We start from the raw sequence: 24,319 nt of genomic DNA, 5'->3' as shown, positions 1-24,319 counted from the left end.
GCACGGCATAGCACACTGGTAGAAGGTTAGTGACTGGACAAAGATAAGAGCAGCTTATTTTGAATCGTCGGCAGACGTTTAGCATGACTATTATAATATATGACTTACGACCTTGGGGATAGCATAGTATTGGATAAAAACAAAATCTCACACCTACTGGGACAGTGCCATTACTTAACATCCACAAGCAGATGCAAATGGGCCATTGGAGATATATGAAGGGTGCTTTACTCTCTCTCTCTCTCTCTCTCTCTGCCTGCCTAAATCCCAGTGTGCCAGTGTTGCACGCTGATCCATTTTTATTAATATGTAGAGATGTAAGAGAATTAAATTGTGCTTTAATCATTACCTTTGTTTTTATCCAATACTATATACAGATGTAGCCATGCTGATCATGGCTACATCTGAGGGAAACGTACACCCTCGACGCAGCTATGCGCACCTGTGCCTAGCTATGTCGAGTTGCGGCATTTGCCGCTCCCATCCATGTGAATGGGGCACACACATGTCTTAGATGTCCAGATGTACACGGTGCGGTCGCGACTAACAAGGCGCAATCGCCTTAAGATGTAGCCACAATGAGAATAGCTACATTTGTACAGTTGTAATTCCTGTTAGCGTCAGAATTGAATGCTATGGTGGTTATGACTGTCCCCCTCCCCCCTCATTCCCACTCAGGGAGTGTGGGGGGAGGGGGACAGTCATAACCCATAGGGGTACAGGGGAAACCACCGGTGGGCCCTACTGTCTGGGGGCCCACCTCCTCGTCTATGGATCAGGTCCCGTCTGTGCACTTGAATTGTACATTATACATATTATCTACAGTGCATTGCAGTTATTAATCTGGTACATTATCATGCATGTACTAGCAGTATTTACTATATATATTTATCATGGGCCCTATACCATGTTAGCCAAGCCTCTGTGGCAGCAGGCCACACCCCTAAGCATGGGCCTTTACCTCTGCATTCCCCCGGTGGGCTCTCCATGCCCCACTCATTTCTTGCTCTCTTTTTTCACTCTCTAACCATTGACGTATAGGTGCGTTTTTCTCCTGCCGGGTAAATAGGTCAAGATATCAGATTTGAGGTGACAGATGGGAAGACTGGGTTAGGCAAGGTTAGTTGGAGGGCGGGTGGTCTGGGCAAACCAGGGACGTGCAGTCAGGGAAGGCAGGGGAGGCAGTGCCTCCCCTGTCATTAATGATTAAAATAATATAAAGAAGATACTTATGACACATACTGTATTCTGTGTCATAAGTATCTCCTTTATATTAATCTAATCATTATCCCTGTTTAAATGTGTTTGGGAGGCACTGATCGTGGTGCCTCCCAGTGTGAATGGGGAAGGGTGTGGGAGCGGGGGTGGGCGGGGCCTAGCCATGGGTATTAAAAGTCCATTGGAAATGCATGGGAAAGCGGCACCATTAGAGGTGCTGCTTTCATACAGGGACGTGCTTTCAACCCATGAAAGCACACCCCTGTCTGTGAGGCCACAGTGATTGGCCAGAGGATCCGTCACTGGATCCGCTGCCATCACTGTATGGGTGCGCGGAGGTGTGGGCATTGGTGGCAGTGAGAGTATTAGTGGCACTGCCATTCTGCAGAGTTTGGCAGCGGAGCAGTACCAATTTAAAAAATGGCACCTCAGCGTAATTTTTTAAATTCAAGAGGGCAACCACGAGCCAATCACGGCTCGCTGCGTCATCACCCCGGCCCCTCCGACTGACTTATATAAGTCAGCACAAGGCATCGGCGTCAGTCCGATGGCGGAAGAGCTCCTGAAGAAAGAAGACGCTGGAAGTCCTGGATGGGCTGTAGCCATGCAAACGAGCTTAAAGGCCGCCGCCCCCAGGTGAAGACCCTGAATAATAAACTTTTTTTTAAAGATGGTGTGGTGTTTTTATTTTAATATTTTCTTTACAGGTGGACTACAGGTGCCAGCGGGCCCTTTATGTCCGGACATGCTGGCACTTGTGGTTCTCCAAGTGCTATGCAAAAGAGCTTAACGGCTGCCGCCCACCAGGTGAAGACGCTGGAAGCCCTGGGAAGGCGGCAGCCATGCAAAAGAGCTTAAAGGCCGCTGCCTCCCCGGTGAAGACGCTGGAAGCCCTGGGGAGGCGGCGGCCCCCCAGGTGAAGGCGTCGGAAGCCCTGGAGAGGCGGCAGCCATGCAATTAAAGCTTAAAGGCCGCCGCCCCCAGGAGAAGACCCTGACTAATAAACTTTTTTTTAAAGACGGAGTGGTGTTTTTATTTTAATATTTTTTTTACAGGTGGACTACAGGTGCCAGTGGGCCCTTTATGTCCGGACATGCTGGCACTTGTGGTTCTCCAAGTGCTATGCAAAAGAGCTTAACAGCCACCATCCACCAGGTGAAGACGCCGGAAGCCCTGGAGAGGCAGTGGCCATGCAAAAGTGCTTAAATGCCGCCGTCCCCAGGTGAAGACCCTGACTAATAGAAAAAAAAATTAAAGACGGTGTGGTGTTTTTATTTTAATATTTTCTTTACAGGTGCCAGGGGGCCCTTTATGTCCGGAAATGCTGGCAATTGTGGTTCTCCAAGTGCTATGCAAAAGAGCTTAACAGCCGCCGCCCACCAGGTGAAGAAGCTGGAAGCCCTGGGAAAGTGGCAGCCATGCTAAAGAACTTAAAGGCTGCCGCCCCCAGGTGAAGACCCTGACTAATAAACTTTTTTCTTAAAGACGGTGTGGTGTTTTTAAAGAAGAAGAGGAAGACAAAGAAGAAGAAGGAGAAGAAGAAGAAGTAGTAGCAGTAGAACAAAAATAGGCTACATTTTGCTTAAAATAAAAATAGACATTTATTTTTTAAATATATTTTGCTTGAAGTTGTCTTAATAAATAAATTCTCTCAAAAGGTGAAGAAATGACACATACTTAGGGAGACAAATATATTAGGAGAGTTTAAAACCATGCATTGTTTATTCTACACAAGAGAGTACCATGTGAGGCAGCCATTTTGGGTCCACTACATAGATTACACTGTGCTATAAGTAAAACATGGCAGTAAGGCATACAAAGGTAAAATTCAAAGCAGGGCACTAACTACCTGTGTGCGAAGGGGGCATTGCACACAGCGCACTTTAGGTGAGAGCGCAATGTACGCTGTGACCCCGAATGGCCGCCCTGTCTGCTGTAAGCAGCGGTGAAGAGTTAATTATTCACCGCTGTGCTCATTGGTGTATTCGGGGCGTGAGGTGGGGGGGGGGGGGGGGGGTGGCGGCGGCAGAGAGAGAAGAGGTACCTTCTCGCTGGACGACAACCGGCACTGGTGATGTAAACGACCCCGCTGCGCTGTGGAGTCAGGCGGCCATCAGGCGGGAGCCAGAACACTGGAAGAATAGGCAGCGGCCAGTGGTGGGTGAGTATTGATGGGGCTGGGAGCGGTGAATGCAGAGCCGGCATGACAGGTATGCATGACAGGACGGCGCTGGGTTGGAGAAGCGCCGTCCTTGTTCCGTTGTGCCAATCTTTTTTTACATTTTAAAAGGCCCTTGGGAAGGAAGCCGCGGCAATTTTATTTTGGGGAGACGGAGTGCTTTTACACATTCTCGTGGGGCAGCGCGATCATTCACTACAGCGCCATAGAGATGGACGAGTTTACAGGGAAACTGCTGCAGCACTTATCTCCTCCCAGCAGCTCCGAAGAGTGACAGTGAGTGTGACTGTGTCAGTGCCACGCGGAGCAAAGGAGAGATGGGGAGCAGAGGCTGAGGGTGGACGCAATAGGTGCTGCCTGACTGACACAGGTAAAAACAAAGGTATAAGCAGAACAGCTGGTTAGATATCACAAATGGTATTTACTGTATAGGGGAGACATGCCATGTCAGATAGATGCTCACACACACATCGTGTTACTAAGGCTATATAGATCCTGTAACACGGTGGTGTGATATAACCCTGTGAGTATGGGTTCTTTCCTCACCTATATGCACCAACACAGCATAAGAAGTACAACAAGTCCTTGTAGTTATTACTGATCTTTTTTTTATTATAATTTTTTTCTTTTTAATTGTAAGTTTTCATTTTTGGATGCATTTGGAAAGATCTGGGGAGGAGACGCAGTGCCTGTTTTTTTTATTTTTTTTTATCCCTAATTACATTGCTGAAGCTATTATTTCATTACATACACTAGTTTAGCATCTGTGGTCTGGGAGGTAATGTCAGTCACCATTCAGCTATGTGACTGACAAATTCCTATGACCTCTGATGCTGCTGATTCATTAAAGCAGTGCTGTAACTAGCAGTATGTGCTTGATGAGGGGGGGGGGGGGAGAGGTAGGATTAATTTAAAAACATGACACGCGGGGTGGGGGGGGGGGGGCGCCGATGCGGTTTCTTGCACACAGCGCTAAAATGTCTAGTTACGGCACTGATGAAAAGCAACTAACAGGACACCTAGTTTGCAGCTTACGCAGTAAGGAAAATGGTCTTACTCTATAATTGCTTTTAGATATCTTTCTCCTTTATATCTATTTTAAAGTGAGCTGAGGGGAAAATAGCAATACAGAGTCCAGTTACATTATAAAATAATAAAAAAAAATTCTCTGACCAAAAAATAAAAATGTATAATAATTCTCCAACACTCTGAAGATGGTAAGCTCATACTGTGAATTGCATAAAATATTTCTATGAACCCCACTTAATCACTGTTACACACTGGTTCTCACTGAGCGGAGGCTGAGATGAGAGGGGTGTTATTCGGCAGGATCACTGGAAGTCAGCAGCCATCTTGGTACAGGGAGTGAAGCCTTCCTGAAGGAACAGTATGGAATCTGTGCAGTAGCGCTCTCCCCTTTCAACACTTTTTATATACAAATAGGATAATAATGCTAAAACTCCCACATAGTCATCTAAATGGGATGTAGTCACCATCCCGGCGGTCAGCTTACCACCACCGGGATCCCGGCCACCGAATGCAGTCAGTGGGGCCAAGGACTATTCCCACTAGTTGGTGTCCATGACACCCATAGAGAGGGAATAGAACCTGTGGCAAGCGCAGCAAGCCACCAAGCTCGCAGCGTGAAGCCCACAGCAAGGGGCTTCATTTTGCTTGCCCCTCTCACGGCATTCTGGCAGTCAGGATACCGTCATCGGTATGCTGACCACCAGGATCCCGGCCGCCGGTCAACAATGCATCTGAATTATTACTTGTGCCTGGTGTAGGATTTTCAAATATGTGTAGTTTACTGTATACAAGGATATAAAACCTTAAAGGAACTGAGATCTAAGGTGTATTACATGTAGTTATAAAAATAAGTTTATTTTATGGCAGTAGTTTCCATACAGGGGGGCGTGAGACCCTGGGGTTCCTTGGGAAAGGTGGGAAGGGGGGGATAGGGGAGGCCTTGCAGTGGTGCTGTAGTTTGGTGGTCCATGAACAATTCAAATTGCTTATACTGAATTTAATCGGCAAAATCAGTCCTTCACCACATAACTGAACCTAAGGTTAACATATTATAAATAGAGATGAGCGCCGGAAATTTTTCGGGTTTAGTGTTTTGGTTTTGGGTTCGGTTCCGCGGCCGTGTTTTGGGTTCGACCGCGTTTTGGCAAAACCTAACCGAATTTTTTTTGTCGGATTCGGGTGTGTTTTGGATTCGGGTGTTTTTTTCCAAAAAACCTAAAAAACAGCTTAAATCATAGAATTTGGGGGTCATTTTGATACCAAAGTATTATTAACCTCAAAAACCATCATTTCCACTCATTTTCAGTCTATTCTGAATACCTCACACCTCACAATATTATTTTTAGTCCTAAAATTTGCACCGAGGTCGCTGGATGACTAAGCTAAGCGACCCTAGTGGCCGACACAAACACCTGGCCCATCTAGGAGTGGCACTGCAGTGTCACGCAGGATGTCCCTTCCAAAAAACCCTCCCCAAACAGCACATGACGCAAAGAAAAAAAGAGGCGCAATGAGGTAGCTGTGTGAGTAAGATAAGCGACCCTAGTGGCCGACACAAACACCGGGCCCATCTAGGAGTGTCACTGCAGTGTCACGCAGGATGTCCCTTCCAAAAAACCCTCCCCAAACAGCACACATGACGCAAAGAAAAAAAGAGGCGCAATGAGGTAGCTGTGTGAGTAAGATAAGCGACCCTAGTGGCCGACACAAACACCGGGCCCATCTAGGAGTGTCACTGCAGTGTCACGCAGGATGTCCCTTCCAAAAAACCCTCCCCAAACAGCACATGACGCAAAGAAAAAAAGAGGCGCAATGAGGTAGCTGTGTGAGTAAGATAAGCGACCCTAGTGGCCGACACAAACACCGGGCCCATCTAGGAGTGGCACTGCAGTGTCACGCAGGATGTCCCTTCCAAAAAACCCTCCCCAAACAGCACATGACGCAAAGAAAAAAAGAGGCGCAATGAGGTAGCTGTGTGAGTAAGATAAGCGACCCTAGTGGCCGACACAAACACCGGGCCCATCTAGGAGTGTCACTGCAGTGTCAAGCAGGATGTCCCTTCCAAAAAACCCTCCCCAAACAGCACATGACGCAAAGAAAAAAAGAGGCGCAATGAGGTAGCTGTGTGAGTAAGATAAGCGACCCTAGTGGCCGACACAAACACCGGGCCCATCTAGGAGTGTCACTGCAGTGTCACGCAGGATGTCCCTTCCAAAAAACCTCCCCAAACAGCACATGACGCAAAGAAAAATTAAAGAAAAAAGAGGTGCAAGATGGAATTGTCCTTGGGCCCTCCCACTCACCCTTATGTTGCATAAACAGGACATGCACACTTTAACCAACCCATCATTTCAGTGACAGGGTCTGCCACACGACTGTGACTGATATGACGGGTTGGTTTGGACCCCCACCAAAAAAGAAGCAATTAATCTCTCCTTGCACAAACTGGCTCTACAGAGGCAAGATGTCCACCTCATCATCATCCTCCGATATATCACCGTGTACATCCCCCTCCTCACAGATTATCAATTCGTCCCCACTGGAATCCACCATCTCAGCTCCCTGTGTACTTTGTGGAGGCAATTGCTGCTGGTCAATGTCTCCGCGGAGGAATTGATTATAATTAATTTTAATGAACATCATCTTCTCCACATTTTCTGGATGTAACCTCGTACGCCGATTGCTGACAAGGTGAGCGGCGGCACTAAACACTCTTTCGGAGTACACACTTGTGGGAGGGCAACTTAGGTAGAATAAAGCCAGTTTGTGCAAGGGCCTCCAAATTGCCTCTTTTTCCTGCCAGTATAAGTACGGACTGTGTGACGTGCCTACTTGGATGCGGTCACTCATATAATCCTCCACCATTCTTTCAATGTTGAGAGAATCATATGCAGTGACAGTAGACGACATGTCCGTAATCGTTGTCAGGTCCTTCAGTCCGGACCAGATGTCAGCATCAGCAGTCGCTCCAGACTGCCCTGCATCACCGCCAGCGGGTGGGCTCGGAATTCTGAGCCTTTTCCTCGCACCCCCAGTTGCGGGAGAATGTGAAGGAGGAGATGTTGACAGGTCGCGTTCCGCTTGACTTGACAATTTTGTCACCAGCAGGTCTTTCAACCCCAGCAGACTTGTGTCTGCCGGAAAGAGAGATCCAAGGTAGGCTTTAAATCTAGGATCGAGCACGGTGGCCAAAATGTAGTGCTCTGATTTCAACAGATTGACCACCCGTGAATCCTTGTTAAGCGAATTAAGGGCTCCATCCACAAGTCCCACATGCCTAGCGGAATCGCTCCGTGTTAGCTCCTCCTTCAATGTCTCCAGCTTCTTCTGCAAAAGCCTGATGAGGGGAATGACCTGACTCAGGCTGGCAGTGTCTGAACTGACTTCACGTGTGGCAAGTTCAAAGGGCATCAGAACCTTGCACAACGTTGAAATCATTCTCCACTGCGCTTGAGACAGGTGCATTCCACCTCCTATATCGTGCTCAATTGTATAGGCTTGAATGGCCTTTTGCTGCTCCTCCAACCTCTGAAGCATATAGAGGGTTGAATTCCACCTCGTTACCACTTCTTGCTTCAGATGATGGCAGGGCAGGTTCAGTAGTTTTTGGTGGTGCTCCAGTCTTCTGTACGTGGTGCCTGTACGCCGAAAGTGTCCCGCAATTCTTCTGGCCACCGACAGCATCTCTTGCACGCCCCTGTCGTTTTTTAAAAAATTCTGCACCACCAAATTCAAGGTATGTGCAAAACATGGGACGTGCTGGAATTTGCCCATATTTAATGCACACACAATATTGCTGGCGTTGTCCGATGCCACAAATTCACAGGAGAGTCCAATTGGGGTAAGCCATTCCGCGATGATCTTCCTCAGTTGCCGTAAGAGGTTTTCAGCTGTGTGCGTATTCTGGAAAGCGGTGATACAAAGCGTAGCCTGCCTAGGAAAGAGTTGGCGTTTGCGAGATGCTGCTACTGGTGCCGCCGCTGCTGTTCTTGCGGCGGGAGTCCATACATCTACCCAGTGGGCTGTCACAGTCATATAGTCCTGACCCTGCCCTGCTCCACTTGTCCACATGTCCGTGGTTAAGTGGACATTGGGTACAACTGCATTTTTTAGGACACTGGTGAGTCTTTTTCTGACGTCCGTGTACATTCTCGGTATCGCCTGCCTAGAGAAGTGGAACCTAGATGGTATTTGGTAACGGGGGCACACTGCCTCAATAAATTGTCTAGTTCCCTGTGAACTAACGGCGGATACCGGATGCACGTCTAACACCAACATAGTTGTCAAGGCCTCAGTTATCCGCTTTGCAGCAGGATGACTGCTGTGATATTTCATCTTCCTCGCAAAGGACTGTTGAACAGTCAATTGCTTACTGGAAGTAGTACAAGTGGGCTTACGACTTCCCCTCTGGGATGACCATCGACTCCCAGCAGCAACAACAGCAGCGCCAGCAGCAGTAGGCGTTACACGCATGGATGCATCGGAGGAATCCCAGGCAGGAGAGGACTCGTCAGAATTGCCAGTGACATGGCCTGCAGGACTATTGGCATTCCTGGGGAAGGAGGAAATTGACACTGAGGGAGTTGGTGGGGTGGTTTGCGTGAGCTTGGTTACAAGAGGAAGGGATTTACTGGTCAGTGGACTGCTTCCGCTGTCGCCCAAAGTTTTTGAACTTGTCACTGACTTATTATGAATGCGCTGCAGGTGACGTATAAGGGAGGATGTTCCGAGGTGGTTAACGTCCTTACCCCTACTTATTACAGCTTGACAAAGGCAACACACGGCTTGACACCTGTTGTCCGCTTTTCTGTTGAAATACCTCCACACTGAAGAGCTGATTTTTTTGGTATTTTCACCAGGCATGTCAACGGCCATATTCCTCCCACGGACAACAGGTGTCTCCCCGGGTGCCTGACTTAAACAAACCACCTCACCATCAGAATCCTCCTGGTCAATTTCCTCCCCAGCGCCAGCAACACCCATATCCTCCTCATCCTGGTGTACTTCAACACTGACATCTTCAATCTGACTATCAGGAACTGGACTGCGGGTGCTCCTTCCAGCACTTGCAGGGGGCGTGCAAATGGTGGAAGGCGCATGCTCTTCACGTCCAGTGTTGGGAAGGTCAGGCATCGCAACCGACACAATTGGACTCTCCTTGTGGATTTGGGATTTCGAAGAACGCACAGTTCTTTGCGGTGCTTTTGCCAGCTTGAGTCTTTTCAGTTTTCTAGCGAGAGGCTGAGTGCTTCCATCCTCATGTGAAGCTGAACCACTAGCCATGAACATAGGCCAGGGCCTCAGCCGTTCCTTGCCACTCCGTGTGGTAAATGGCATATTGGCAAGTTTACGCTTCTCCTCCGACAATTTTATTTTAGGTTTTGGAGTCCTTTTTTTACTGATATTTGGTGTTTTGGATTTGACATGCTCTGTACTATGACATTGGGCATCGGCCTTGGCAGACGACGTTGCTGGCATTTCATCGTCTCGGCCATGACTAGTGGCAGCAGCTTCAGCACGAGGTGGAAGTGGATCTTGATCTTTCCCTAATTTTGGAACTTCAACATTTTTGTTCTCCATATTTTAATAGGCACAACTAAAAGGCACCTCAGGTAAACAATGGAGATGGATGGATACTAGTATACAATTATGGATGGACTGCCGAGTGCCGACACAGAGGTAGCTACAGCCGTGGACTACCGTACTGTACTGTGTCTGCTGCTAATATAGACTGGTTGATAATGAGATGTAGTATGTATAAAGAAGAAAGAAAAAAAAAACCACGGGTAGGTGGTATACAATTATGGATGGACTGCCGAGTGCCGACACAGAGGTAGCTACAGCCGTGGACTACCGTACTGTACTGTGTCTGCTGCTAATATAGACTGGATGATAATGAGATGTAGTATGTATAAAGAAGAAAGAAAAAAAAAACCACGGGTAGGTGGTATACAATTATGGATGGACTGCCGAGTGCCGACACAGAGGTAGCTACAGCCGTGGACTACCGTACTGTACTGTGTCTGCTGCTAATATAGACTGGTTGATAATGAGATGTAGTATGTATGTATAAGGAAGAAAGAAAAAAAAAACACGGGTAGGTGGTATACAATTATGGATGGACTGCCGAGTGCCAACACAGAGGTAGCTACAGCCGTGAACTACCGTACTGTGTCTGCTGCTAATATAGACTGGTTGATAATGAGATGTAGTATGTATAAAGAAGAAAGAAAAAAAAAACCACGGGTAGGTGGTATACAATTATGGATGGACTGCCGAGTGCCGACACAGAGGTAGCTACAGCCGTGGACTACCGTACTGTACTGTGTCTGCTGCTAATATAGACTGGTTGATAATGAGATGTAGTATGTATAAAGAAGAAAGAAAAAAAAACCACGGGTAGGTGGTATACAATTATGGATGGACTGCCGAGTGCCGACACAGAGATAGCTACAGCCGTGGACTACCGTACTGTACTGTGTCTGCTGCTAATATAGACTGGATGATAATAAGATGTAGTATGTATAAAGAAGAAAAAAAAAAAACCACGGGTAGGTGGTATACAATTATGGATGGACTGCCGAGTGCCGACACAGAGGTAGCTACAACCGTGGACTACCGTACTGTACTGTGTCTGCTGCTAATATAGACTGGATGATAATGAGATGTAGTATGTATAAAGAAGAAAGAAAAAAAAACCCACGGGTAGGTGGTATACAATTATGGATGGACTGCCGAGTGCCGACACAGAGGTAGCTACAGCCATGGACTACCGTACTGTACTGTGTCTGCTGCTAATATAGACTGGTTGATAATGAGATGTAGTATGTATAAAGAAGAAAGAAAAAAAAAACCACGGGTAGGTGGTATACAATTATGGATGGACTGCCGAGTGCCGACACAGAGGTAGCTACAGCCGTGGACTACCGTACTGTACTGTGTCTGCTGCTAATATAGACTGGATGATAATGAGATGTAGTATGTATAAAGAAGAAAGAAAAAAAAACCACGGGTAGGTGGTATACAATTATGGATGGACTGCCGAGTGCCGACACAGAGGTAGCTACAGCCGTGGACTACCGTACTGTACTGTGTATGCTGCTAATATAGACTGGATGATAATGAGATGTAGTATGTATGTATAAAGAAGAAAGAAAAAAAAAAACACGGGTAGGTGGTATACAATTATGGATGGACTGCCGAGTGCCGACACAGAGGTAGCTACAGCCGTGAACTACCGTACTGTGTCTGCTGCTAATATTGACTGGTTGATAATGAGATGTAGTATGTATAAAGAAGAAAGAAAAAAAAAACCACGGGTAGGTGGTATACAATTATGGATGGACTGCCGAGTGCCGACACAGAGGTAGCTACAGCCGTGGACTACCGTACTGTACTGTGTCTGCTGCTAATATAGACTGGTTGATAATGAGATGTAGTATGTATAAAGAAGAAAGAAAAAAAAAACCATGGGTAGGTGGTATACAATTATGGATGGACTGCCGAGTGCCGACACAGAGATAGCTACAGCCGTGGACTACCGTACTGTACTGTGTCTGCTGCTAATATAGACTGGATGATAATGAGATGTAGTATGTATAAAGAAGAAAGAAAAAAAAACCACGGGTAGGTGGTATACAATTATGGATGGACTGCCGAGTGCCGACACAGAGGTAGCTACAGCCGTGAACTACCATACTGTGTCTGCTGCTAGTATAGACTGGATGATAAATAATGATATAAAAAATATATATATATCACTACTGCAGCCGGACAGGTATATATTATATAATGACGGACCTGCTGGACACTGTCTGTCAGCAGAATGAGTTTTTTAATTTTTATAGAATAAAAAAACACCACACAAGTCACACGACGAGTGTACTTTTTCAGGCAGACATTCAATCACAATATATATACTATACTGGTGGTCAGTGTGGTCAGGTCACTGGTCACAGTGGTCAGTGGTCAGTCACACTGGCAGTGGCACTCTGGCAGCAAAAGTGTGCACTGTTTAATATGTACTCCTGGCTCCTGCTATAACCTATAACTGCTCCCCAGTCTCCCCCACAATTAAGCTGTGTGAGCACAGTCAGATATTATACATAGATGATGCAGCACACTGGGCTGAGCACAGATATGGTATGTGAGTGTGACTGTGAGCACAGATATGGTATGTGAGTGTGACTGAGTCACTGTGTATCGTTTTTTTCAAGCAGAGAACAAGAACAGAACGGATTATTAAATAATAATGAATTATAAAACTGCACTGGTGGTCAGGTCACTGGTCATCAGTCACTAGTATAACTCCTCCTAAGCTCCAGTAAGTAAATGAAGTGTCTCACTCTCACTCTCCTATCTATTTTAATTTCTAAACGGAGAGGACGCCAGCCACGTCCTCTCCCTATCAATCTCAATGCACGTGTGAAAATGGCCGCGACGCGCGGCTCCTTATATAGAATCCGAGCCTCGCGAGAATCCGACAGCGTGATGATGACGTTCGGGCGCGCTCGGGTTAACCGAGCAAGGCGGGAAGATCCGAGTCGCTCGGACCCGTGTAAAAAAACATGAAGTTCGGGCGGGTTCGGATTCAGAGAAACCGAACCCGCTCATCTCTAATTATAAACACTATTTACTTCATTTTATATTTTTTTCTAAATTTCTCACTAAGAAACTATGGTCTTGGGGTGCCATGACAGAAATTCTGAAACTCTAGGGCAGGGGTGTCAAACTCGCAGCTCCTACCGCATCCTTTTGTGGCCCGCGAGCAGGGGTCCTTTTGCGGCCCAGCCACCTTGCTTGCATCGAGGGCAGGAGAGCACAGCGCACACCTCTCTTGCTCCCCAGTCCAATCTCCGGCGATGGCACGGGTATCTTAAATCAGGTGCCGGTCCGTGTTCACGGACCAGAAGCCAATCAGGAGCAGTGCCAGAGTCTTTGCTTTCTATGTGCAATGCCATCTTCCCAAAGAAATCACCATGAAGACGGCACCACTGCCACTGGCTACAGCACAGGCATACTGGGGAGGGGTAGCAAACTGGGGCTTCTGCCAGGCCCCTCCAGCAGCCCCTTTACCAATGCTCGTCTTTTGTTGGTTTTATAACAACATGGAGACGACACTGTAGCAAAGAGATTTTCAACCCTTTACATCTCGCGGCACACTGAACAAGATTTAAGTATTGCCAAGGCACATTCAAATATAATGGTGATGCATGGTGCAGTTGCATGTCCAATGATGTCATGTTACAGCTTCTCCATAGGTAACGCCTGAGCCACATCTGAGAAAGCCAGAAGAGCCCAACACTGCCCGGGTCCTAAATAAGAACTGGCTCTGCAACCACTAAAACCACCAGTATTGATCGTTCCAGGGCCTCAGTAACGGCAAAACACTGACGGGCCTGGATGTGCTTCTATGGCGGCACACCTGGAGACTGCTCAGGGCACACTAGTTTTCATCGTTTTGTCCTTAAATGAGGTTATCATTGAAACACTGGAACAGTAGAAAACAACATAACAACAGTGGAAATTGGGTTCACACAAAGCCTTACATAGCCAAAGATAAATAGGGACACCCTACAATAAAAATATATACATATAATAAAACTGTAAGGGTTGTGTCTGTACATAGACATTTTTTTAATGAGAATTATACTTCTAGGGACTGTTTATGGACCATGGAGACAAAAAAAAGTGAAATTTAGACTGTGTCTGTACGTTCTGGCATCACACAAAAACTACTGTATGAATTTATATCACATTTTCACTGTTGTATAGCTTAGTGACCTAGAAAAGGATTGAGGTATGTATGGTCTCGATCTAACATCAGGGAGAGGAACAATAAATGAACAACCAGATGCTTGCAGTGTGCAGGCTCCTCAAGTCCAAAAAGGATGCGGTTACAATACCAGCGCTGGCATCATGAACACTGACTAGCCCGCCAGTTGGCATGCCGAGCAACAGGTACTATTCCCATAGAGTGAGATAGAACCTGTGGCAAGCGCAACGAGCCCGCAAGGGTCTTTGTTGTGCTGGCCGAAATCCCCCCTGCTGGCCATCTAACAGACGGAATCCCGGCGTCGGTATGGTGACCGCCAGTCTCCCAACCACCGATCACCCAATACCAACCTGTCCAAAATGACTATACAGTATGAGTGGAATTATTACACTCACTTAGTGCAGTTGGACTTACAGCATATAGCACTGCACTGACAGTTGGTGTTCCGGTCATGCTTCTGCAGACCTTGACTCTGCCCAGGTTATACTGTTTTCAGCTAGAAAGCTGTCCAATCTGATTTTGAATGCATTTACAGAGTCCGCCATTATTACCTTCTCCGGCAGGGAGTTCCAAATCTTTATTGCCCTGAAGAACCCCTTCTACGTTTTGTATGGAATTTTCTCTCCTCTAACCTCAGTGAGTGTCCATGTGTCCTATACAGAGTTCTATTAATAAACAAATCCCCTGCTAACTCCTTGTAATGACCCTTTACATATTTGAAGATATTAATAATATCTCCTCTTATACGCCTCTTTTCTAGAGTATACATATTTAACATAGTTAGCCTTTCCTCGTACTCCAGTGTCTCTAACCCTTTAATCAGTTTAGTAGCACGCCTTTGAACTCTTTCGAGTTCTCCAATATCTTTTTTATAATATGGTGCCAAAAACTTAACACAATATTCCAGGTGCGGACGTTCCAATGATTTGTACAGCGCCATGATTACATCCTCGTCCCTGGTCTCAATACCCCGTTTTATGCAAGCAAGGACTTTACTTGTCTTCTTCACTGCATTTTAACACTGTGTACTGCTATTGAGTGTATTATCTATGAGGACCCCCAAATCTTTTTCCACTACTGATACCACTATATTTTCCCCATTAAGTGAATAGGATGCAAGTTTGTTTTTAATCCCAAAATGCATAGCTTTGCATTTTTCAATATTGAACCTCATTCCCTATTTAGACACCCAGAATTCAAGTTTAAATAAGTCATTCTGTAGAGACTCCACATCTATTTCTGAATTAATTACCTTACACAGTTTAGTATCATCTGCAAAGATTGATACTATGCTTCCCAGGCCTATTCCTAGGTCATTAATACATATATTGAACAGTAGCGGACCAAATATGGACCCTTGTGGTATACCGCTGACTACTAGTGCCGAGCTGGAGAACATCTCATTGACCACTACTCGTTGTACCCTGTTATCCAGCCAATTACCTATCCATGTACAAATAGTGTATCCTAGGCCAAGTTCCCTTAATTTGATGATCAGTCTCTTGTGAGGCACTGTATTGAAGGCTTTTGCAAAATCTAAATAGACCACATCCACTGCTTTTCCCTGGTTAAGATTATCGCTCACTTCGTCGTAGAAGCTAATTAAGTTAGTTTGACATGATCTGTCGCTCACAAACCCATGCTAACTCCTGCTCATAAATTTAGTATTCCACAGATAATCCTCTATGCTATCCCTCAAAATTCCTTCTAATATTTTACCCACTATAGAGGTTAAACTAACTGGTCTATAGTACCCAGGATGATTTTTTTAGAACCCTTTTTAAATAATGGCACTACCTCAGCTATACGCCAATCCATCGGTACCATACCCGATTTAATGGAACTATAGAAAATCAAGTATAAGGGTCTTGCAAGCTGTGCCTTAAGCTCCATAATAACCCTCATATGAAAACCATTTGGTCCCGGTGATTTATTAATCTTTATGTTGCTTAGTCTCTCCAGGACTATTTCCTCACTTAAACAAGCATCTAGCCAAGAATCATTACCTTCACTGTCGTTATGCACTACTAACACCGTCTGATCCTCCCTGGTGAAAAAAAGCTGTTCAGTATATCCGCTTTTATTTTGACATCGATTCCAAGGCTCACAGTTCATCTTTTAATGGGCCTATGTTCTATTTTTTTAACCCTTTAATGTTTATGTATTTATAAAACTCTTTGGGATTGGCTTTATTCTCTATAGCAATTTGTTTTTCGTTTACAATTGTAGCTGCCCTTATTACTTTTTTTGCATCTTTTATTGCATTCTTTGTAATACTGGAATGACTCCTCCCCTCCATTAGTTTTAAATGCTTTTAAAGAACACCTCTTTTTAGCCATTGCTTCTTTGACATCCTTATTAAGCCACATTGATTTGAGTCTATTACTCTTGCATTTACTGCCCAAGGGTATGAATTTGTGAATATTGCTATCAAGCAACCCTTTTAAAGCATCTACATTTCCGATGTGTCTTTACTATGAAACAAAACTTCCCAGTCAATGTCGTTTAGCATATTGAAGTTAGCTTTTCTAAAGTTGAATGTTTTTGTTGATTCCTTATAGCTATGTTTCTTGAAACTGATGCTGAATGTGATCATATAGTGATCACTGGGGGTAATTCCAAGTTGATCGCAGCAGGAAATTTTTTAGCAGTTGGGCAAAACCATGTGCACTGCAGGGGAGGCAGATTTAACATGTGCAGAGAGAGTTCGATTTGGGTGGGTTATTTTATTTCTGTGCAGGGTAAATACTGGCTGCTTTATTTTTACACTGCAAATTAGATTGCAGATTGAACACACCACACCCAAATATATCTCTCTCTGCAAACGTTATATCTGCCCCCCCCCCCCCCCCCTGCAGTGCACATGGTTTTGCCCAACTGCTAAAAAAATTCCTGCTGCGATCAACTTGGAATTACCCCCACTGTTTCCCAAGGTCTCCCCAACTGTAATGTTTGATATAATGTCCACATTATTGGTAATAACTTGGTCCAGAACATTATAACCTCTGGTTGGGTCCTCGACTAATTGAGACAAGTATTGATCCTTTAATGTGTTTAGAATCCTGCTGCTCCTAATTTTTACACATGAATCGTTACTCCAGTTTATACCCGGATAGTTAAAAATCCCCTAACACTAGGATGTCCCCCATTCCCGCAGCTTTTTCAATTTGCTGTGAGAGCAGTTCCTCGTCACGTATGCTAATATCTGGTTGCTTGTAGCACGTGCCAATGACTAGTTTCTTTATTTCAGTGCCCCCACTAGTGATCTCAACCCATAGTGATTCCACATTATCACCAGTCCCCTCGTAAATAACATATATTAAGTTTGGTTTTAGAGATGGTTTTACATAGAGACATACCCCTCCTCCCCTTTTGGTAGCCCTGTCCCTCCTGAGAAGTGAATATCCCTCCAAATTAGTAACCCAGTCGTGAGAGTCATCCCACCATGTTTCCGTAATACCTATAATATCATACTGATTTTTTGATACATGCCATTCCAATTCCCCCATTTTACCTGATAGGCTTCTTGCTTTCGCAAGCAGACATTTTATGTTAATATTTCCTTTGCCCTTTTGCTTTAATGGTAACTTACCATTATTTACAAGTGCCTTTCTAGAATTACTCTTACCAACTGTTATTCTATTCTCTACCTTACCCCCCATCAGGGGTTAAGGTGCAATCAGTGAGATTGCTGGACTATTCAGGGAGTTTGGGAGATTTCTTCTATTTCAGGGAGTCTCCTGCAGAATGAGGGAGAGTAGGCAAGTATGTTTATACCAACAGAATAATGTACAAAAAGACAGCAAACTACATGTACAGTAGTTTAATTTGGACCACATGGCCTGCCTGGTAGTGGTATCACATCCTATAGCAACAATACACTGTTCAACACTTAAGTCACGTAATCGGTCAGGCAGAGATGCACCTCTCTGCCGGTAACCTCAGGGTACCATGTGTAAAATGTGGCACTGGTGCTCCCGAACTGTGCCATGTGGAACGCAAAACTGGATATAAGCAGCTAGCTCCTCCTGTGGAATGCAACAACTTCTAATGCAGCTACCAGTTAGCAAGCAACATCAGTGCACATGTGCAGACCAGTACGGACCATATGGTAGCACTGATCCCAAGTTTTGAATGACCAGCTAAACTACAAGAATAATTTATTAAACTCAATAAAACAGGAGTTAAAGGGAATGTCTCATATCAGCACATCCCTAGGCATACAATGCTAGCAAACTCAATGTGGTATTAGAATATTACTAGTGGCGGATCTTGCCACGGGGAAGCAGGACTTTTGCCCGGGGCGCCGCCTTCCGGAGGGCGCTGGCGCATTCCGGAGGGCGCCGCACCGTGGCAAGATCCGCCACTGCTGCCCGCTGTGTCCCTGTCCGCCTCCGCTGCCGTCCCCGTCCCCATCCCCGTCCCCGTCTGCCTCCTGAAGGGAACTAGACGCTATGCGTCTAGTTTCCCTTCCTGGAGAGTAACTTTGCTGAGCGGTGCCCGATGACGTCATCGCGCACCGTACAGCAAAGGTCCTCTCTACGAAGGGAACTAAACTCATAGCGTCTAGTTTCCCTTCGTGGAGAGGACCTTTTGCTGTGCGGTGCGCAATGACGTCATCGCGCACCGCTCAGCATTCAAGCGCGCTTTTAATGTACAGGGGGCGTAATTGACCACGCCCCCTGTATTAGGCCACACCCCATTTCCTGCCCGGGGCGCAGAGCGCCCTTGAACCGGCCCTGAATATTACTAGAGATGTGCACAGGACCATTTTTGCTGCATTTGGAATTGGCCCTGATTCGTCATCCGGCTTTGTATTTGGTTTTTGCCAAACTGCCGTGACTGGTTTTGTTTTTTTGTTTTCAAAAATTGACAAACAAAACTAAAATCACATAATTTGGGCCTTTTTTTTGTTCCATGGGGGTGATTCAGACCTGATCCTAGATGTGCTAAATTTAGCACATTTATGATCAGATTCTCTGACATGCGGGGGGACGCCCAGCACAGGGCTAGTATGCCATACATGTTAGGCGCCCGCATGAGACCCACAGCCATTTTTGTGATAGCATCGGCTGCGTGTGATGTCATGCAGCTGCACTGACTATGCCCCCTGTTTCTCCGTTGCCGCCCCTGTTTTGAAGTCTCGTCCCCGCAATACTCCATCTCCGTCTTTGAAATGGAGCGTTGCCTTCCCCCCCCCGTGACCATCTCTGCCTCATAGACAGGCAGAAGCAATAGCATTTTCTGTGGGGCGCCGTAGAAAATGCAGGCACATGCGCAGGATGGGTCCTGCTCAGGATCCCGCATCCTCTTAGCAATTTTTACCATTGGATCGCTTATTGCGATTGCGATCCAACCTTAATCAGGCTCTATTTGTAAAATATAAAATATACATCACAAGATTAGATGCCACTAAGGCCCTCATTCCGAGTTGTTCGCTCGCAATCTGCTTTTAGCAGCTTTGCACATGCTAAGTAGCCGCCTACTGGGAGTGAATCTTAGCTTCTCAAAATTGCGACCGACGGATTCGCAATATTGCGAATAGACCTTTCTTAGCAGTTTCTGAGTAGCTCCGGACTTACTCAGCCATTGCGATCAGTTCAGTCAGTTTCGTTCCTGGTTTGACGTCACAAACACACCCAGCGTTCGCCCAGACACTCCCCCGTTTCTCCAGCCACTCCCGCGTTTTTCCCAGAAACGGTAGCATTTTTTCCAACACACCCACAAAACGGCCAGTTTCCACCCAGAAACACCCACTTCCTGTCAATCACATTACGATCACCAGAACGAAGAAAAAACCTTGTAATGCCGTGAGTAAAATACCTAACTGCATAGCAAATTTACTTGGCGCAGTCGCACTGCGGGCATTGCGCATGCGCAGTAAGCGGAAAATCGCAAAATAACAAAAATTGGCAACGAGCGAACAACTCGGAATGACCACCTAAGTGAGCAAAACTGCCGGCAAATGGCAGTAATAAAATTTTTCTCATATAATAATTTTAAGTCACATTTCCCTTAGGTCAGTCATGTAAAAGACAAGGGCCTCAAACCAGAAATAACCAGTCTTAGCCGGTCTGGTGGGGTGTGTGAGGTCATGCTGTGATGTCATAATGGAAACTGCCTATGTCAGGGCTATGCTGTTGCTGTCTCTTGCATATGCTTTCAGAGGCCTGGCACGGCATAGCACACTGGTAGAAGGTTAGTGACTGGACAAAGATAAGAGCAGCTTATTTTGAATCGTCGGCAGACGTTTAGCATGACTATTATAATATATGACTTACGACCTTGGGGATAGCATAGTATTGGATAAAAACAAAATCTCACACCTACTGGGACAGTGCCATTACTTAACATCCACAAGCGGCTGCAAATGGGCCATTGGAGATATATGAAGGGTGCTTTACTCTCTCTCTCTCTCTGCCTGCCTAAATCCCAGTGTGCCAGTGTTGCACGCTGATCCATTTTTATTAATATGTAGAGATGTAAGAGAATTAAATTGTGCTTTAATCATTTGTTTTTATCCAATACTATATACAGATGTAGCCATGCTGATCATGGCTACATCTGAGGGAAACGTGCACCCTCGACGCAGCTATGCAAACCTGTGCCTAGCTATGTCGAGTTGCGGCATTTGCCGCCCCCATCCATGTGAATGGGGCACACACATGTCTTAGATGTCCAGATGTACATGGTGCGGTCGCGACTAACAAGGCGCAATCGCCTTAAGATGTAGCCACAATGAGAATAGCTACATTTGTACAGTTGTAATTCCTGTTAGCGTCAGAAATGAATGCTATGGTGGTAATGACTGTCCCCCTCCCCCCTCATTCCCACTCAAGGAGTGTGGGGGGAGGGGGACAGTCATAACCCATAGGGGTACAGGGGAAACTACCGGTGGGCCCTACTGTCTGGGGGCCCACCTCCTCGTCTATGGATCAGGTCCCGTCTGTGCACTTGAATTGTACATTATACATATTATCTACAGTGCATTGCAGTTATTAATCTGGTACATTATCATGCATGTACTAGCAGTATTTACTATATATATTTATCATGGGCCTTATACCATGTTAGCCAAGCCTCTGTGGCAGCAGGCCACACCCCTAAGCATGGGCCTTTACCTCTGCATTCCCCCGGTGGGCTCTCCATGCCCCACTTATTTCTTGCTCTCTTTTTTCACTCTCTAACCATTGACGTATAGGTGTGTTTTTCTCCTGCCGGGTAAATAGGGCAAGATATCAGATTTGAGGTGACAGATGGGAAGACTGGGTTAGGCAAGGTTAGTTGGAGGGCGGGTGGTCTGGGCAAACCAGGGACGTGCAGTCAGGGAAGGCAAGGGAGGCAGTGCCTCCCCTGTCATTAATGATTAAAATAATATAAAGAAGATACTTATGACACATACTGTATTCTGTGTCATAGGTATCTCCTTTATATTAATCTAATCATTATCCCTGTTTAAATGTGTTTGGGAGGCACCGATCATGGTGCCTCCCATTGTGAATGGGGAAGGGTGTGGGAGCGGGGGGCGGGGGTGGGCGGGGCCTAGCCATGGGTATTAAAAGTCCATTGGAAATGCATGGGAAAGCGGCACCATTAGAGATGAACCCATGAAAGCACACCCCTGTCAGTGAGGCCACAGTGATTGGCCAGAGGATCCGTCACTGGATCCGCTGCCATCACTATATGGGTGCGCGGAGGTGTGGGCATTGGTGGCAGTGAGAGTATTAGTGGCACTGCCATTCTGCAGAGTTTGGCAGCGGAGCAGTACCAATTTCATAAATGGCTCCTCAGCGTAATTTTTTAAATTCAAGATGGCAACCACGAGCCAATCACGGCTCGCTGCGTCATCACCCCGGCCCCTCCGGCTGACTTATATAAGTCAGCACGAGGCATCGGCGTCAGTCCGACGGCGGAAGAGCTCCTGAAGAAAGAAGACGCTGGAAGTCCTGGATGGGCTGTAGCCATGCAAACGAGCTTAAAGGCTGCCGCCCCCAGGTGAAGACCCTGAATAATAAACTTTTTTTAAAGATGGTGTGGTGTTTTTATTTTAATATTTTCTTTACAGGTGGACTACAGGTGCCAGCGGGCCCTTTATGTCCGGACATGCTGGCACTTGTGGTTCTTCAAGTGCTATGCAAAAGAGCTTAACGGCTGCCGCCCACCAGGTGAAGATGCTGGAAGCCCTGGGAAGTCGGCAGCCATGCAAAAGAGCTTAAAGGCCGCTGCCTCCCCGGTGAAGACACTGGAAGCCCTGGGGAGGCGGCGGCCCCCCAGGTGAAGGCGTCGGAAGCCCTGGAGAGGCGGCAGCCATGCAAAAAAGCTTAAAGGCCGCCGCCCCCAGGTGAAGACCCTGACTAATAAACTTTTTTTTAAAGACGGAGTGGTGTTTTTATTTTAATATTTTTTTTACAGGTGGACTACAGGTGCCAGTGGGCCCTTTATGTCCGGACATGCTGGCACTTGTGGTTCTCCAAGTGCTATGCAAAAAAGCTTAACAGCCACCATCCACCAGGTGAAGACGCTGGAAGCCCCGGGAAGGCGGCAGCCATGCAAAAGAGCTTAAAGGCCGCTGCCTCCCAGGTGAAGACGCCGGAGAAAGACGACGGAAGCCCTGGGGAGACGGCGGCCCCCCAGGTGAAGATGGCGGATGCCCTGGAGAGGCAGTGGCCATGCAAAAGTGCTTAAATGCCGCCGTCCCCAGGTGAAGACCCTGACTAATAAAAAAAAATTTAAAGACGGTGTGGTGTTTTTATTTTAAGATTTTCTTTACAGGTGCCAGGGGGCCCTTTATGTCTGGACATGCTGGCAATTGTGGTTCTCCAAGTGCTATGCAAAAGAGCTTAACAGCCGCCGCCCACCAGGTGAAGAAGCTGGAAGCCCTGGGAAGGCGGCAGCCATGCTAAAGAACTTAAAGGCTTCCGCCCCCAGGTGAAGACCCTGACTAATAAACTTTTTTCTTAAAGACGGTGTGGTGTTTTTAAAGAAGAAGAGGAAGACAAAGAAGAAGAAGAAGAAGGAGAAGAAGAAGATGAAGAAGAAGTAGTAGTAGTAGAACAAAAATAGGCTACATTTTGCTTAAAATAAAAATAGACATTTATTTTTTAAATATATTTTGCTTGAAGTTGTCTTAATAAATACATTCTCTCAAAAGGTGAAGAAATGACACATACTTAGGGAGACAAATATATTAGGAGAGTTTAAAACCATGCATTGTTTATTCTACACAAGAGAGTACCATGTGAGGCAGCCATTTTGGGTCCACTACATAGATTACACTGTGCTATAAGTAAAACATGGCAGTAAGGCATACAAAGGTTAAATGAAACGCAACTAACAGGACACCTAGTTTGCAGCTTACGCAGTAAGGAAAATGGTCTTACTCTATAATTGATTTTAGATAACTTTCTCCTTTATAACTATTTTAAAGTGAGCTGAGGGGAAAATAACAATACAGGGTCCAGTTACATTATAAAATAATAAAAAAAAATTCTCTGACCAAAAAATAAAAATGATTGTATAATAATTCTCCAACACTCTGAAGATGGTAAGCTCATACTGTGAATTGCATAAAATATTTCTATGAACCCCACTTAATCACTGTTACACACTGGTTCTCACTGAGCGGAGGCTGAGATGATAGAGGTGTTATTCGGAAGGATCACTGGAAGTCAGCAGACATCTTGGTACAGGGAGTGAAGCCTCCCTGAAGGAACAGTATGGAATCTGCGAAGTAGCGCTCTCCCCTTTCAACACTTTTTATGTACAAATAGGATAATAATGCTAAAACTCCCACATAGTCATCTAAATGGGATGTAGTCACCATCCCGGCGGTCAGCTTACCACCACCGGGATCCCGTCCACCGAATGCAGTCAGTGGGGCTAAGGACTATTCCCACTAGTTGGTGTCCATGACACCCATGGAGAGGGAATAGAACCTGTGGCAAGCGCAGCAAGACACCAAGTTCGCAGCGTGAAGCCCACAGCAAGGGGCTTCATTTTGCTTGCCCCTCTCCCGGCATTCTGGCAGTCAGGATCCCGTCATCGGTATGCTGACCACCAGGATCCCGGCCGCCGGTCAACAACGCATCTGAATTATTACTTGTGCCTGGTGTAGGATT

This window comes from Pseudophryne corroboree, chromosome 1, assembly GCF_028390025.1.
Source record: "Pseudophryne corroboree isolate aPseCor3 chromosome 1, aPseCor3.hap2, whole genome shotgun sequence".
NCBI classification, from domain to species: Eukaryota; Metazoa; Chordata; class Amphibia; order Anura; family Myobatrachidae; genus Pseudophryne; species Pseudophryne corroboree.
This window is presented reverse-complemented; position numbering follows the sequence as displayed.